Here is a 14,416-nt window from a genome sequence, read left to right on the forward strand (position 1 = left end):
CCTTGTTTCTATAAGCGTTTTATTCTTGGCCCACTTCTAATATTGTTTCAAGGCTATAGACCCGGCATCAGTAGGGTATCTTATCATATGATAGTGGATGAAGGCATATCGGAATTGGCTGCACATGCCCGTGGTCCCCAGGATGAGCAGGAAATGTGTGCACAGCCTCGTCACCTTTGCTTTTCCAAGCTTTATCCCCAGCACTTCAGCTGTTTGTTGTAGGCTTGGGCCAGGTCCTGCGGGCCCCCATCCTCACCCGACCACTGTCTCCAGCCCGCGTTACTCTGAGTGACTACCACATGCCCGGAGATAGAACAATGCAGAGATTACATGTTTGTGCACACACAGAGTAAATAAGAGTGGGCGTCCAGGCTCTGTTGGCAACAAAGATTCCACGCTTTTCCTTGTTCTTTCCTAATTCTTTTTGGTAGGATACCTGAGCCTACTTAATTTCAGTGAATTTCGCTTTTTGCCCTATGCCTTGCAAAAAGAATGGGTTGAGGTGAAACTCCTGTGTATGAATTTAGCAGAGATGAAATTAATTCCATTAATTCCATTCATTTCATATAGTTGAATGTTACCACAGCTAATTAGGGATAATCACATTCTGTTCAAGTTAAGTAGCAATTGAAGAACAAGGTCATAGATTTTTCACCTGTATTTTTAGTTAGTCTTTAGTAAATCCACCATCCTGTCTTCTGGTTGGCTTTTATAAACACCACATTCAGTCATTCCCATTTGTTTTGTTTTTTTAAGATTTTATTTATTTATTCATGAGAGAGAGAGAGAGAAAGGCAGAGACATAGAGAAACAGGCCCCCCTTGCAGGGAGCCCAATGTGGGACTCAATCCCGGGGCCCCAGGATGATGCCCTGAGCTGAAGGCAGACGCTCAACTACTGAGCCACCCAGGCGTCCCCCCATTGGGTTTTCATAAAAAAAAAATTACACAATGAAGATAAGGCTGGGTTTAAACGTAGGCAAAGTGGGTAAAACCTGCATGCTGTAGTTGCAGACTGTACCGGCCGGCCTCAATTTCTGAACATACACTTGGGTTGAAACATTGCTCTGTGAGAATGGACCCGGTACATTAGGTACAAATTAATATTTCATATTATAACTGGGTTATGAACATTCTACTGAGCACAGAAGCTATGGCAACAGGCATTTCAGAGGTGCACAGCCCTGTGTTTCTATCCCCACTCTAGCACGTCCTAGCTGTGTGACTTTAGGAAAACTAACATCTCTAAATATACAGGACATAGGACTAAATACCTCTTCTGATAAGTTATTGAGGAGTCCACATAGGAAACTATACAGAAAGCATTTTAGCACAGAGCCTGGCACTCAGTACCTTCCCAAGAGTAGTTCTTAGTCCTGAGGGTGGAGACTTTGCACCCACCTCCTCCGAGGACCCAGCAGCACAAACCCTTCGACATGGCTAACTGCTAACTCTTGAGTTTACTGGTAAATGAGTTAGCAGAAACAAATTCATAAGAAGGGAAGCAGTTACATTCAGATAGTGAAAGGGAACGTACTCGATCACTGCACCAGCTACGCACTGAGCACCATGGAGTTCGTACCACTGGTGTATGCTGGATGGTGTGACGTGGAAGGTGGTCACGTCCTTGAATAGCGTTCATGTCATTAGCCACTTAATCATTCTGATTAGTAGAGAGGAAGTCTCAGCTTAGTGATGAAACCCCTGTAACCCTTATGTACCTAGCAAAAAATTTTAAAAAGGCAACAGCTAATGTCATCTAATGTCATTTTGCTTGGTTGTATGTATTCTCTGGGTACCGTCTCTTTATGGCAAGTGATAATGGGTTTTCAACAGTGATATAAAATTTCCTTTCAGGGGCACCTGGATGGCTCAGTTGGTTAAGTGCCTTTGGCTCAGGGTCCTGGGCCCCCTGCTCGGCGGGGAGTCTGCTTCTCCCTCTCCCTCTGCCCCTCCTCCCTGTTTGTGCTCTCTCTCTGTCTCTCTCTCTCTCTTTCAAATAAAAATCTTTAAACAAAAAAAAACTCTTTCAAAATAATTTTTTAGACTGAAGTTATAGGAATGACCTTTGCTCATGATCCTTTCCGGGCTGAAGAAATCTGCAGTTGACTGTACCCCACATTTTTGTCAGGAATTGGGTTTGGCTCTGCTCTTTTCGAACATCCTTATCTAAATAAATACGTACATAAACAAACTGATTTTTGAGTTGGACAATCCCCTCTTTTGTCACAAGGAGACTGTCCGTGTCCCCTGCAGAAGTCCCTGCCCAGACCAGCCTCTGCATGTGGTCCCGGGGGGGAGGAAGACTGGGCCGCTGGGTCCCACTGCCGGCCACGGCGGGTTCCAGGGAATGCTGGGAGCAAACCTGGCTGCTGTGCATCCCTGAGGTTAGGATGCCTGGATGCCCCGGATTTTTGTTGTGTTTTTTTTTTCTTCCCCCAGATCAAGAATTCTTCGTGATCAGCAGTATGTTGCTTTGTTTATCCCTATGCAGATCTGCTCACTGCAACTGAAGGAGTGTTATTATTGTTAAGACTTGAAACCTTTCATTCTCAAAGAGGGTGGAAGGGTGGAAGGGTGCAAGGGAGGGACAGTGGCCGAAGCCCATGTGCCTCAGACCTCACCCAGGATGGCCTGGGCAAGTGCCAGTTAAACAAAAGTGCTAGTCAGACCGGCTGTTTGCACAGCTGGGCAGTGTTTTAGGAAAGCACTGGAAGGGGGACACAGAAGTGTCAGCCTCCGTCCAGTAGCATCCTGCAACTGAGAAAAGCCTTGGGGAAGCAGATGGCTTTAATCTAAGGGCCTTGGTGTCTAAAGATTGGGATTTATCCTGTGGAGAAAGGCCCGGAGAAGCAGAGCTCTCATTGCAAAAGGGGGCCACTGAAAGCTAGTCTTTGTTTAACCTGAGAACTTCTCTGCTTTGTGGCCTGGAGACTTTCCTATCTTGATCCTTAATGGTGTCTGCTCAATCAGGGCCTGAGTCTGGTTTCTAGGCCTCCATGAAGTCTGCGTGGACCTGGAAGAAGGCATTAGATTGCCTTTTGCAAAAGCTGCCTCCCAACAACCTTGCAGGTTTAGGACTAACTGCCACACGTCAGAGGGGTCAGCGGACTACTTCAGCGAGACCAAAATGCCCTGACAGCACACACAAAATTTTGGAAGTATGTGCACTTCCTGTTGGTAGAGGATCCGTAGCTCTCCTCGGATTCTCAAAGGAATCTATGATTCTAAGAAATTTACACACCGCTGTCAAGTACCTGTGAGAATGGACTATCATTGAGAGGTTGTTGAGCAAGCGAAGATGGCTGACAGGCTGTACCAGAAAGCCAGGGTCTTTCCTATTTTAAAAAAATGAACTAAACTAAGACTCATATGAATTTGTTGATTATGGATCAAAAAATAAAGTTGGATAAAGGAAGTTAAAAAGGAACGGACTAAGCAAGTCCAAGGGACCCTGAGGGATAGTCACATGGGCTCCAGCATGAGAGGGCGGTAGGAGATGGGAGAAACCAGGCACACCGGCAGACACAGACAGTGACTGGGTGCCCTGCACAGGTCTGAACGTCACATTTCGAGGAATGTGGACAAGTTGGAGCCTTTCCAGAGAAAGACAGCTAGGAGGGAGAAGGGTCTGGAAGTCGTGTCACATGAGAAACTAGAGATGCTGAATTTAGAAAGGACTGAGAAAAAGGTGATGGGGATATCTTCAAATATTTTCAGATTGTTACATGACTGAGGTATTAGAATCTTATGCATTTAGAGGTGAGAGGACCAGAGAGCATTTGTCCAGGTGCTAATGGCACAGGAGAGAAAACGGAAAACCAGACAGAAAACACTGGCCTAACGCAGAGCTGGGACTAGAACCTGGTCTCTGAGTCTCCTCCCAGTGTCCTACCCCAACATCTGCAACTGCCTCCCTGAGTGCCTGACATGCAGGGAAGAACCAGGACCCATGAGTTGGCATCGCAAGAAGGTAGAGCTTGGCCCAATAAAAAGCATTCCTATCTGAGGTAGTGAGCTCACCAGCAGGCAGAGTATTTCTGAGAGAGTGTGTATTGGTTTTCTATCACTGATATAAGGAATCACCACAAGCTTTGTGGCTTACAACAGCACAAATTTATTACCTTTCAAGTCTAGACTCAGAGGTCTGAAGTGGGCCAGCAGGGCAGCGTTCCTTCTGGAGGTTCTAGAGGAGAATTCATTTCTTTGCCTTTTCAGCTTCTCAAAGCCATGCTCCTTGGCCAGAGCATTTCTTGCATTTTCAAAGTCAGGAGCTTAGCATCTTTAACCTCTCTGACGCCCCTTCTATCACTAGGTCTCCTTTGATTCTAGCATCTTATAAGGACCCTGTGATATACGGGGCCCACCTGGATAACCCAGGACAATCTTCCATCTCAAAATTCTTAACTTGATCCCACCTACAAAGTCCTTTTTACCATGTAAGGTGACACATTCACAGGTTCTAAAGATTCGGACATGGACATCTCTGGCGGCTCTTCAGCCTACCACAGAGTACCATGGAAAGTGCATTGACATTGGCACCGTTTTATAACAGTGAGTTCAAATCCCGATTTAAGCACCTACTTGTTGAATGACTATTACCCGTTTGAGCTTCTGTTCCCTCATCTATAAAATAGGAATAAAATTTCAAGGTTACCATGAGGATTTATGCTAATATACGTACCCGTTCAGTATACAGCACACGTTCAATAAATGGCAGCCATATTTGTTCAAGGAATTTCCAGATGATTCTCACCAGACAGGAATTCAACAGAAGAAATTCTATTAAATGAGAGATTTGCTAAAGTGACCTCCAAATTCCCTTTTGAGGTTGCTGCAAGGAAAAGAAGTGAAATAAAAGGGATTTTCCTCCCCTGTATACTTGTCTACCTCACAGATCTGGTTGCAAGATAACGGCTTTTCTGGATAGTCAATCGCTAACAGATCTGCCTTCTGCTCCTGCCGTGCTGCTATCGGGCTTGAGCAGGACTGAGAGCCTGGACTGGTCTGTAATGATTGGCCAGACCAGGCAGCTGAGACCAGCGCAGGCTCCCTCCTTCACATCTGTCAACATACCTGGCTGCAAGCAGGCCGCAGCCAGTGACCACTGTCTGCAGGGGCCAGGGAGAGCAGGAAAGCAAATAGAGGGGAACACCTTGGTTTTGTGCTTGTGAAAAAGCGAAAACCTGTGTTGGTGCTTCTTACCACCGTCCCAGACTCTTCAGCAAGGATTGGAATGGTCGTGGGCCACCACTGCTGAGTCAGGAAAGAATTTGAGAGAAGAATCCGGATTCCCAAGCAGCAATCAAGGTAGGCGATCGGTCTGGTCATGGGCCTTTCTCTCAAGATGACAAAACAAGCATTTTGCCCTGCCTTGTAGCCAGGGTGTCTCCGACGATGGTCCACTGAAGGAGATGGGTTGCGGAGTTGTGGGTGCCTGTCGAGAGAATTCGATCATTTGTCCACCAACATAGTCTGCAAAGGGGGCCGTCTTTTCCTTCCCTCCTCTCTCCTCTTTGAAAATTGTCGTTGTTCTTCTACGTATTTCAAAGGTTTAGAAAGCTTTCTATCTTTCATTATAAAAATCGTATTTGTGATTTCTTGAAATTCTTCCATTAGTCTGGGCTCTTCAAACATGACTTTGTTCCAGAATTTTGTTTGCATGAATTCTTTCCACTTTCAAGCTATAGCAGGACGGTTTGCATTATAATTCTGAGGAACATGCTGTCTGCGCAGAAAGCTGTCAAGCTCAAATGATAGGATTTCCCAGGAAGCCGTGTGCATTTTTTGGCTTTGGAACCTAAGGAGTTAAAAGTCTTGAAATTGCTGGAGCAGAATCAAGCTTATTTACCTAAGCTTATCACCGGGCAGCTGGGTCAATCATTTACTGACGAAAGGTTGTTTTCTAACTCGACAGAGGACCACTAAAACCCAGGCCTTTCTCTGTAGAAGAGACACAAGGCAACGTAGAAGGTAGCGCTCTCTGGGGCTAGGCAAGAGCGCATGTGGTCTTCTGACCAGACACATCTTTCTCCTGCCCGGAGTTGTAAATGCCACAGGGTCCTTCCTGGCTCAACAACAAACATGAACAAGACTCATGCACAAACTGAATACCTGATGTCACCTCAGGCTTAAGAGCTTGTGGCTTCTAAGAAGCTTCCCCTACTTCTGGAGGTCTACAGGGAAGAAATAGACTATAGAACAGGTTATTAAGTGATGCTCCGGGGAGAACAAGATTATTAAGTAATTACCAAAAACATGGAATGTTTCCCCCTTCAAGTCTACACATTCCAGAAATATGTTCTTTTTAATAAACATGATCCCATCTTCGTTAGGTCTGAATCTAACTCCTCCAGGAAGGTTGTCGTATTGTCATCCTGTACACTTGTCAGGTCTGTGCAATGGCTCCAAGCTCTTATCATCGTTAGAAGCCCTGGTGATAGAGAAGCCTTATTTTTTCTGAACTCCCTTTAGAGAAAGAAAGGGTTGAGCCATTTCCCCACCAGCGTCATGTTTGACACGATTTTTGTCAATCATTTATGGGATGGAAGCGAATCCCCTTTGATGCGGTTTGTGGCTGGAATTTGTATGTGGCTCAGGCAGTTAACTAGATGCAGGAGTGGAGGCCACAGCAGAGGGTGGCCCAGACGCAAACCCCATGTGCGATTTCGGGTGAGTCTGTGGCTAACTCCCAGGAATGTGGTGAAGAATTATGGAAACTGATACATTTCTGTGAAGATATTAGCCCTGTTTAATGTTAAGTGTGCGTCTGGCTGGTTTCCAGAGAATGTTCTTAGATAATGCACGCGAGGGGGGTGGTTTTGAAGAGGTGGGGGGAGTGTATCAGAGCATTCCAGGGCAGTGGCCAGATTTACCCACAATACCTTGGGCTGCCTTAGGGACAGACAGGTCTTATCTACCCTCTCTGCACAGCATAGGGCTTAGGCCAAACCTCCAGCAGCCCTCGGGAGTCTATCCAGCTTTTCTTCCCATTTCGTGCATATCGGACCCTAGGTGGGGGGACGGCACTCTGGAGATTGACTGGACAAGGTAGACTGTATTGTTCCTTTTACAGGTTAGAAGTAAGAACCCAGAAGTTAATTAAATTGCCCACGTTTACTCAGTCAGAGGCTGAGCCAGGATTCTATCAAATCCTGTCTCGTACCCAATCCAGGGCTTTTCCCAAATGTCATGGAGTTAAACACACACAGGAACAGAAATTGTGGGTGTGTGGGTGTTGGGGAAGGGGGTGGTCACTGAGGAAAGCAAGACTGACGAACGGTGTTAGCAGTTCGCCACTGGCCCTTGGATGTGCCATGGCCAAGGCCAGCTGGGTCCCTCTCTAACCAAAACACCAGCAGCAACTAGACAGGACCTTCTTCAAGGGGAAGTTAGGGGAGGAACAGGCAGGGAGCAAAGGCAAGTTTTCCCAGTCCTGGTAGTGACAGTCACTGGAGTCTTCCCAGTCCTGGATATTTCTTAAGTAAACCCAGGGAATTTTCAGGCTAGATCTCCACTACCCCAGAAATACTTAAGTACAATGTTGGAACTATTTCCGGGGAAATAGATGATACCATTCCAATCCCTCTCTGGGAACTAAAAAAAAAAAAAATTAATTACGATTTCACTTCACCTCAGCTCATATCCACTCATTAAAATCCAAGGGATTTGGGCAGAAAGAAGCTTAAAGCAGGAGGGAACCTTCAACAATCTATCACGTCAAGGCTCCCAGTGTCTGCAATCCAAAGAGATCCATGTGAGCCCGGAGTCCGAAGGGCTTGTTGGTTGGTGTCAGTCAAGCAGTAAACGAGTCAGGTCCCCCTTTTCTATGAAATTCCCATTTCACTTCTGTTAGGATGCATCCTAAAAATTCCATTAGCTGTCTGGCAGAAATTCCAAAGCAGCCACAATTCCTGAGCATTTACAAGATCAAGATAAAGAAATGCCACTGTGAGATGGGGTTGGATAAATATCTTCGAACAAAGAGTTTCTTCTTTATACTGACCCACCTCATACATTCCAAAGAGTGTGATAGCAAAGGCATTACAAATAGGAATCGCATTGCCAAGTCCACCGAGCAAGCGCCCTCTTCTGAGACAGCTGACCCTGCATGAACTGGACTCCCATGCTATCATTTTTATGAACTAATGTTTATTAGGATAAAGAGAAAAAGTTGAAGCTGAGATACAAGGACTCATAACATTTCACCTTTATCTAGTGCCTCTGATGACCGGAAAAGGAACTGCTCCTTTTTTATCTCCATTTTTAAAATTTAAGCCTTATAACAAACTTATGCAATTTGCTCAATCCATGCATCTCAGATAGCTAGTAAGATGAAATTTAAATTGGGGTCTGTCTGGCCAAAGCCTGTGTTCTTTAGCACTCTGTTTTGGGGAAAAATACCCAACTGTATCTACACTATTTGTATTCCAAATGTAAAAGAGGACTGGAGGACTCCATAGAGTCCTTTCCAAGTTATTAGCGTGGACCTTCAGAGTATATATTTACGACTCTCTCCCCCAGGTGTTCTTGATCCTATACAGGCATAAAACTCAATATCACAGGAGTCTTCGTCTCCTCCAGGAAAGTAACAAGAAAACACACATAACTCACCCTCCGGTCACTATTTTGATCTTATGAAAGAAAATTCTCTTTTTCTCCTGGTTCACAAACATTGTTTTGTTGATCTGTTTGATTTTAATGTAGCATAGAGACAATTTTTCCATTTATTGTACCAGGAATGTTTATTTCTACAGTCAAATCTCTCTATTTGAGAAAGGGAAATACGTCCAAACTCCCCGTATCTGGTTTTCTTTCATGTTCATCGCAGCCCTGTAAGTGGGGTGTCATTTTCAGATGACATCTTTGCAGATCAGGAACCTGACACTCAATAAAGGTGAGTGCCCTTCTCAATATCACTCAGCTCACAAGTCCCATAGTTTCATGGGACTCCAAATTCTTTGCCTTTTTTTTTTTCTAAAGCACAAACAGTTCTCTGGATTCTTCGGGTTCACAAATGGTGCGAATGGGACAATACAAGCTATTTTCACAAATTAAAAATGCCAACTGACTACATCGCCTGTTCTCGGGCTACAGAGACCTACTCAAACGTTGATTGCTTTGCTTTTGGTTGAGATTCTATCCGGTCAGCGTGGTGATGCTGTTACTCTAATTAGATTTTCTCTGAATAGCGAGAATGAAGATACTAATTGATACTTAATAAAATTTGCCTGAAAGGCAAAAGCCATTCCACCCATGTGCCCATAAGCAAAGTTAAGAGATGAAAGGAATTCTTGCTGGGAAAAAAATGTCAGAAACCACTGGTTGCATGCCTGGGGACAGTATATATGGGTAGGGGTTACAGGTCCCCATGGTGTCTCTTGAGAGACACAGTTCCTCTTGGTTAACCCTATGACCACATGGTGCCTTGTGGTCAAGCAGTCACCCAATGGTAGAAAACCTAAGGCTGTCCTCCTACAGAGGGGTATCTGTCATGGGTGTTGTCGTAGTACCTCTAGAAGCCACCCAACGTTACAGGAGGCATCCTTGTGCTCTGTGAATTTCATTTCAGTCCTAAGAGGCTCTAAGGAGCCAGAGAGCCGTGTGTCCACTGTGCATCTGGAGGAGACCAAATGTTTTCTTAATTCCTAATGCCTCGCTGGGAACTGCTCCTGGCTGGCCATTGGAGTCTCCATCCCATGTGATGGCCCCGTTGTATGCATCCTTGCTTGGGGATTAATGTGTGTTTTCATTGCACCTTGTGTCCCCACCTCATGCCCTCAGAGGCTCTAAGGGTGTCGGTGCAGGAGAACCCGTCCACTTTGGGCAACGAGCAAACAGAGAGAATGAAACTCCTGCCCTGCCCCACACCAACCTGTTCTCTGCCTCTCTACAGCTCCAAGGTCAAGTTTCCCTTGGGCGCAGTTAGGAAACTGAAGGTCACAAAAAGCTGGCAGCGCATCATGCCTTGGAGAGTTTCCCAGAAAGCAAAATGAAAATGAGATTGTTTTCACATAAGACCTCTGTATTTGGAGGACAGGATTCAAAGAGTTTGAATTCGCAGTTTCACTGTGCACTTAGGTAACCCCCACAAACTCTAGTTGTTTTTCTTTTCCTGAAGCCAAAACAATATCAAAAATACTTCCTGTGGAGAGCTCTAACTAGGCAAAATTCCTTTTTGTCATTGCTGAGCTGATGTTTTCAAGGATTCATATCTTAAGATAAGCCTTATATGGTGTGTTTAGCTGGGGCTCCTGTGTCTTTCTGTGTAAGGATGGCTGACCATGGGGCCTGCCTTATTGGAATCTCATTCGATTTCATAATGTGACGCAGCTGAAAACTTACGGTTAGTAAGTGGGTAGGTTGCAAAAAGAGAGAGAGAGAGAGAGAAAACTCAGAGACCGAGCAAAGATGTTGCAACAAAGGAACAGATGGTAGGTTCTCTATGACCCAAAGAAAACCCATACCCCGATCCTGAAAAGACATACCTTCAGATGCAAATATATGTATTCCACAAAATTTAGCTTTATTTTCTGGATAGGAATCCTGACTACAGGCTAAACCCAATGGCTAGGCCTCCCAATATCCGACTATTGTCTACCAAAATTCATCTCAGCTGGTTTCTCTTTGCAAGATGGAAAAGCCCTTGATAAGAGGTATTATTATAGAATATAGTTATGTTGGTAAATTATAGTCCAACCAATAGAACATAAAACATAGCCCAAAAGAGGCACCATGGTCCTGACTCCACCATTATCTTGCTCTGTGGTTGATGTCAACTTTTAAACTTCTTGGTGGTGACTCTCTGCATCTTCACGGTGAATAACCACAAACATTCATTGACGGGGTCATCCTCAGTTCTGCTCTCGTCACTTACTCTTTCCGAGAAACATGTTAGACACTGTTTTCGAAACAAGATTAAATAATCTTGAAGGTTTTATATTTACTGAGTGAGCCAAACCACAGCCTCCTTAGAGTCCCCTGTTTGGGTCTGTGTGTGTGTGTGTGTATGTGTGTGTGTGTGTGTGTGTGTGTGTGTGCGTGCATACTTTTAATTTTCTGTTCAGTATTCTGGGGGCACCCAGGTGGCTCAGTTGGTTAGGGCTCCAACTCCTGATTTCCGCTCAGGTCATGATCTCAGGGTCGTGAGATCGAGCCCTGTGTTGGGCTCCATGCTGGACGTGGAGCCTGCTTAAGATTCTCTCTCTCCCTCTCCCTCTATCTCCACCCCTGCTCACGCACACTCTCTCTCTTAAAAAAAATTATTCGTACAGGACTCTGAAGATTTCCAGTTCTCAATATTCATTGATGATGATAAATTAGCAATTGACTGAAAATTTAGTAAAGAAAGTGATTTAAAAAAAAGAGAGAGAAAGACTTTGTCATTGCCAGGAATGACTGAAGAAAGAAGGAGAAATATCAAGGTGTGGTGTGGAGGGCATGGTGTTTTGAAGACCGTTTGCTCTCTGGCGGTCTAGTAACAGAATGGCACAGCCGTTTGATTGTGCTACTGCTACACACTGGCTCTGCGACACTGAGCAAATCACTTCAGCTCCCTTGGCCTCGATTACCTTTTTTTAAAAATGGAGGCAAGGGGATGGGAATGTATGATTTTTTTTTTTTTATAGTCTCCTCTAGTTGTAATATCCTGTCTTCTGTGAAAAACTAGAAAACTTGGAATTTACAGTTCATTTAAGAAGAAAATACACAATTGATTTTTTTTAAAAGAGTTTATTTATTTATTCATGAGAGACAGAGAGAGAGACAGAGAGAGAGAGAGAGAGGCAGAGACACAGGCAGAGGGAGAAGCAGGCTCCATGCCGGGAGCCCGATGTGGGACTCGATCCCAGGTCTCCAGGATCAGGCCCTGGGCCAAAGGCAGGCGCTAAGCCGCCGAGCCACCCAGGGGTCCCCTACACAAATGATTTTTAACTCTCTCGAGCTGCTCTCCCTATCTCTTAGATAAATGAACTGAGGGGAATAAAAAACTGCTGAAAAAAGAAAAAAGATGTCAAGAATGAAAGTCACATTGGAGAGGGTGGGCATCGGTCTTTTCTGGAGAAGGGGCCCACTCAGCCGGATCAGATGGAGGCCACGGCCTCGGGGTTGTCCTGTCGGGCTTCGGGCCTGGCCCTGGCGCGCAGCTCCGCCACACCTGAGGCCACCAGCGTGAGCTCCAGCAGCGGGCAGTCATGACGATTATCCTCCCTTTATAAATAAACGAAAGCCCTGAAGGGTGACATGACGGGTACAAGGTTACAGAAACATGGCAGAGTGACAGACGGTGACATTTTAAGCGAAAGGCGGAAGAGTGAGGGACGGAGCTGTACCTCCTGTTAAGTTCACAAACCAGGGGTCACGGGCTCTGGAAGGGCCTCCAGTTTGCTTTGGATCCTGAGCCGGTTCCTGGCCCCCCTGCCCCTCCCCGCACCCCCTCCCGGCCGCCCTGCCCCGGTTACTCACCCAGGTGGTTGCTCACTGGGTGCTGGTGCTCATGTCCCTTCTTGTCAGCTTCATGAAAGGCTATTTGTAAGGAAGAGAAGGCGTAACCGGGAAGAGGAACGCATCAGAGATCTTCCCTGAGGGCGTGAACTCTAAAAGGGCAGTTTTCTTGAGGGAGACTATGGTTCCCCTCTTCCATTCTGTGGAAATGAGTGGCCATCCGGCTGACTGACAGAATTAGGAGGTTCTGTGCCAAGCATGGGTGATTTTTATTTTTCACCTCTGGGGTTATTTCACTCCTCTCTGCTCTACTTGTCCCACAGAAAAGGGACAGAGGATAGTGCTCGCTCACTGTGGCAACCAGAAAGCCGCCCGGGGCAGGGTTGTTCAAAGGAAACTGCTAATTGCACCAGGCATGAGGCATGCCTGGAAGTGCTAGGAAAGAGAGGGTGTCCATCGTGGCGGCTCGGGTTTGCTCACCACTTTGGACCCACGCCCAGGGGACTCGAAGGCCCTGAAGAAGCTCACTCACAGGTAGTGACAAGGAACTTCCGGCCCCCAAGAGAAGCACTGAGAGAAACAAGGCATCAACGGTCTCACGTCTAAGGCAGCGTTCACAGGCCGCATCACTTCACTGCCCGTTTTTGTCCCTTTTTAAAGACGAGAGAGGGCAAGACAGTATTAATTATTATCATCCAGGGATACCTGGTAATTTTCAAGGAGGTGAGGGGAACACCTTAAATTCAGTAAGAATAGACTGACTTCCTGGCAGGCTCCTCAGGTGACTTTCTGTTGTATGTTACTGAGCTTTCACACTTCTCAGTTTTCACTCTATTTCCAGTATCTAATTGATTTCTTCTCGGGGAGCCTGTTGGGGAAAGGAATGGGTAACACAGTAGTGTGAGGTGGACACTGTCCACCATCATATTGGCTGGGCTCACTTTTCAGAAGCCACAAAACAATCAACCAACCACCAAAAGTCACCCCTGGGTTCTCCTCCAAATACATTCAGTTAAGGCAGGATAAGGAAAAAAAAAAAAAAGCTTATGATTCAGAAGCCAGAGAACCAAGATGGCCCCTGATTCCAAGAAACATTATCAATGTGAAATGTAGCTCCAAAGTAGACCTCAGTGTACTCCCATTGAGTTAAAAACAAAAGCAAAAACAAAACAAAGCACGGGACGATCTCATATATTCTCTAATGTTAATAACCAAGTGACCAAGCACCAGTTAGTACGGTCACAGGTTCTTCTACAGAGTTCGTGGGCACTCTATCACTTCTTCAACTGACTTGAATTCCCAATATCGGACTGGATTCTCCAGCCTTGTCAGTCTTCTAGTGGGTGAAAAAGCCTTTCAGAAGCAACATAAAGCCCCGTTTTCCTACTTCCAAAAAGCCATCTGGTCATTCATACACCTACCCATAGTCCTCACTTAGTACATGGTCAAGCGAGTCAGAGCCCTAACGGGTAGGTGTATGAAGTATGCTATCTGTGCCCCAAACTCTGCCAGAAAGTGAAGGTAAGGAGGGGCTTATCCAGTAGAAACTTTCCAGAAAATGCAGAGACTGTTCCTAATAATCCAATTTTTTACTGCCCACTAGTCTGAAAGGCAAAGAGGCAGCATTTTGAACAGAGAAGATTTTCATGCTTCAGGCATTTGGGGGCACCAACTGTTTTCATGTAATTGCGGAAAACTAAAATAATTTACAAGTTGTGTGTGTGTGTGTGTGTGCGTGTGCAATGCATGGAAAGAATTTTAATATGAAAAAGGCATTAGATCAGTTTTGCAGAAAGAAAAATCTTTTATCTAAACTATTCCTGGATGGAGGTTACACAAAATCTAGGTACTTATTTAATTTCTGGAATTAATTAGCTAAAGTCTGTCCAAACATGGGCTTAACATTAGACTTCTAATGATAGCATTAGCCCTTCTCTAAAATTGCCACAACACATTTTGATCATTTTTAGACAAGA

General features: G+C 45.3%; 1 protein-coding gene across 19 annotated transcripts in view; it reads left to right on the forward strand.

The window, feature by feature from the left end:
• Positions 1–5,068: 5,068 nt before the first annotated feature.
• Positions 5,069–14,416, forward strand: part of PHLDB2 (pleckstrin homology like domain family B member 2) — a 217,427-nt gene continuing 208,079 nt past the window's right edge. For all 19 annotated transcript variants that reach the window (XM_072722694.1, XM_072722705.1, XM_072722716.1 and 16 more), the window contains exon 1: positions 5,069–5,309. The gene's annotated coding sequence lies outside the window, so the exon portion shown is untranslated. The remainder of the gene's footprint in view (positions 5,310–14,416) is intronic.

This window comes from Vulpes vulpes, chromosome 1 (assembly GCF_048418805.1).
Source record: "Vulpes vulpes isolate BD-2025 chromosome 1, VulVul3, whole genome shotgun sequence".
NCBI lineage: Eukaryota > Metazoa > Chordata > Mammalia > Carnivora > Canidae > Vulpes > Vulpes vulpes.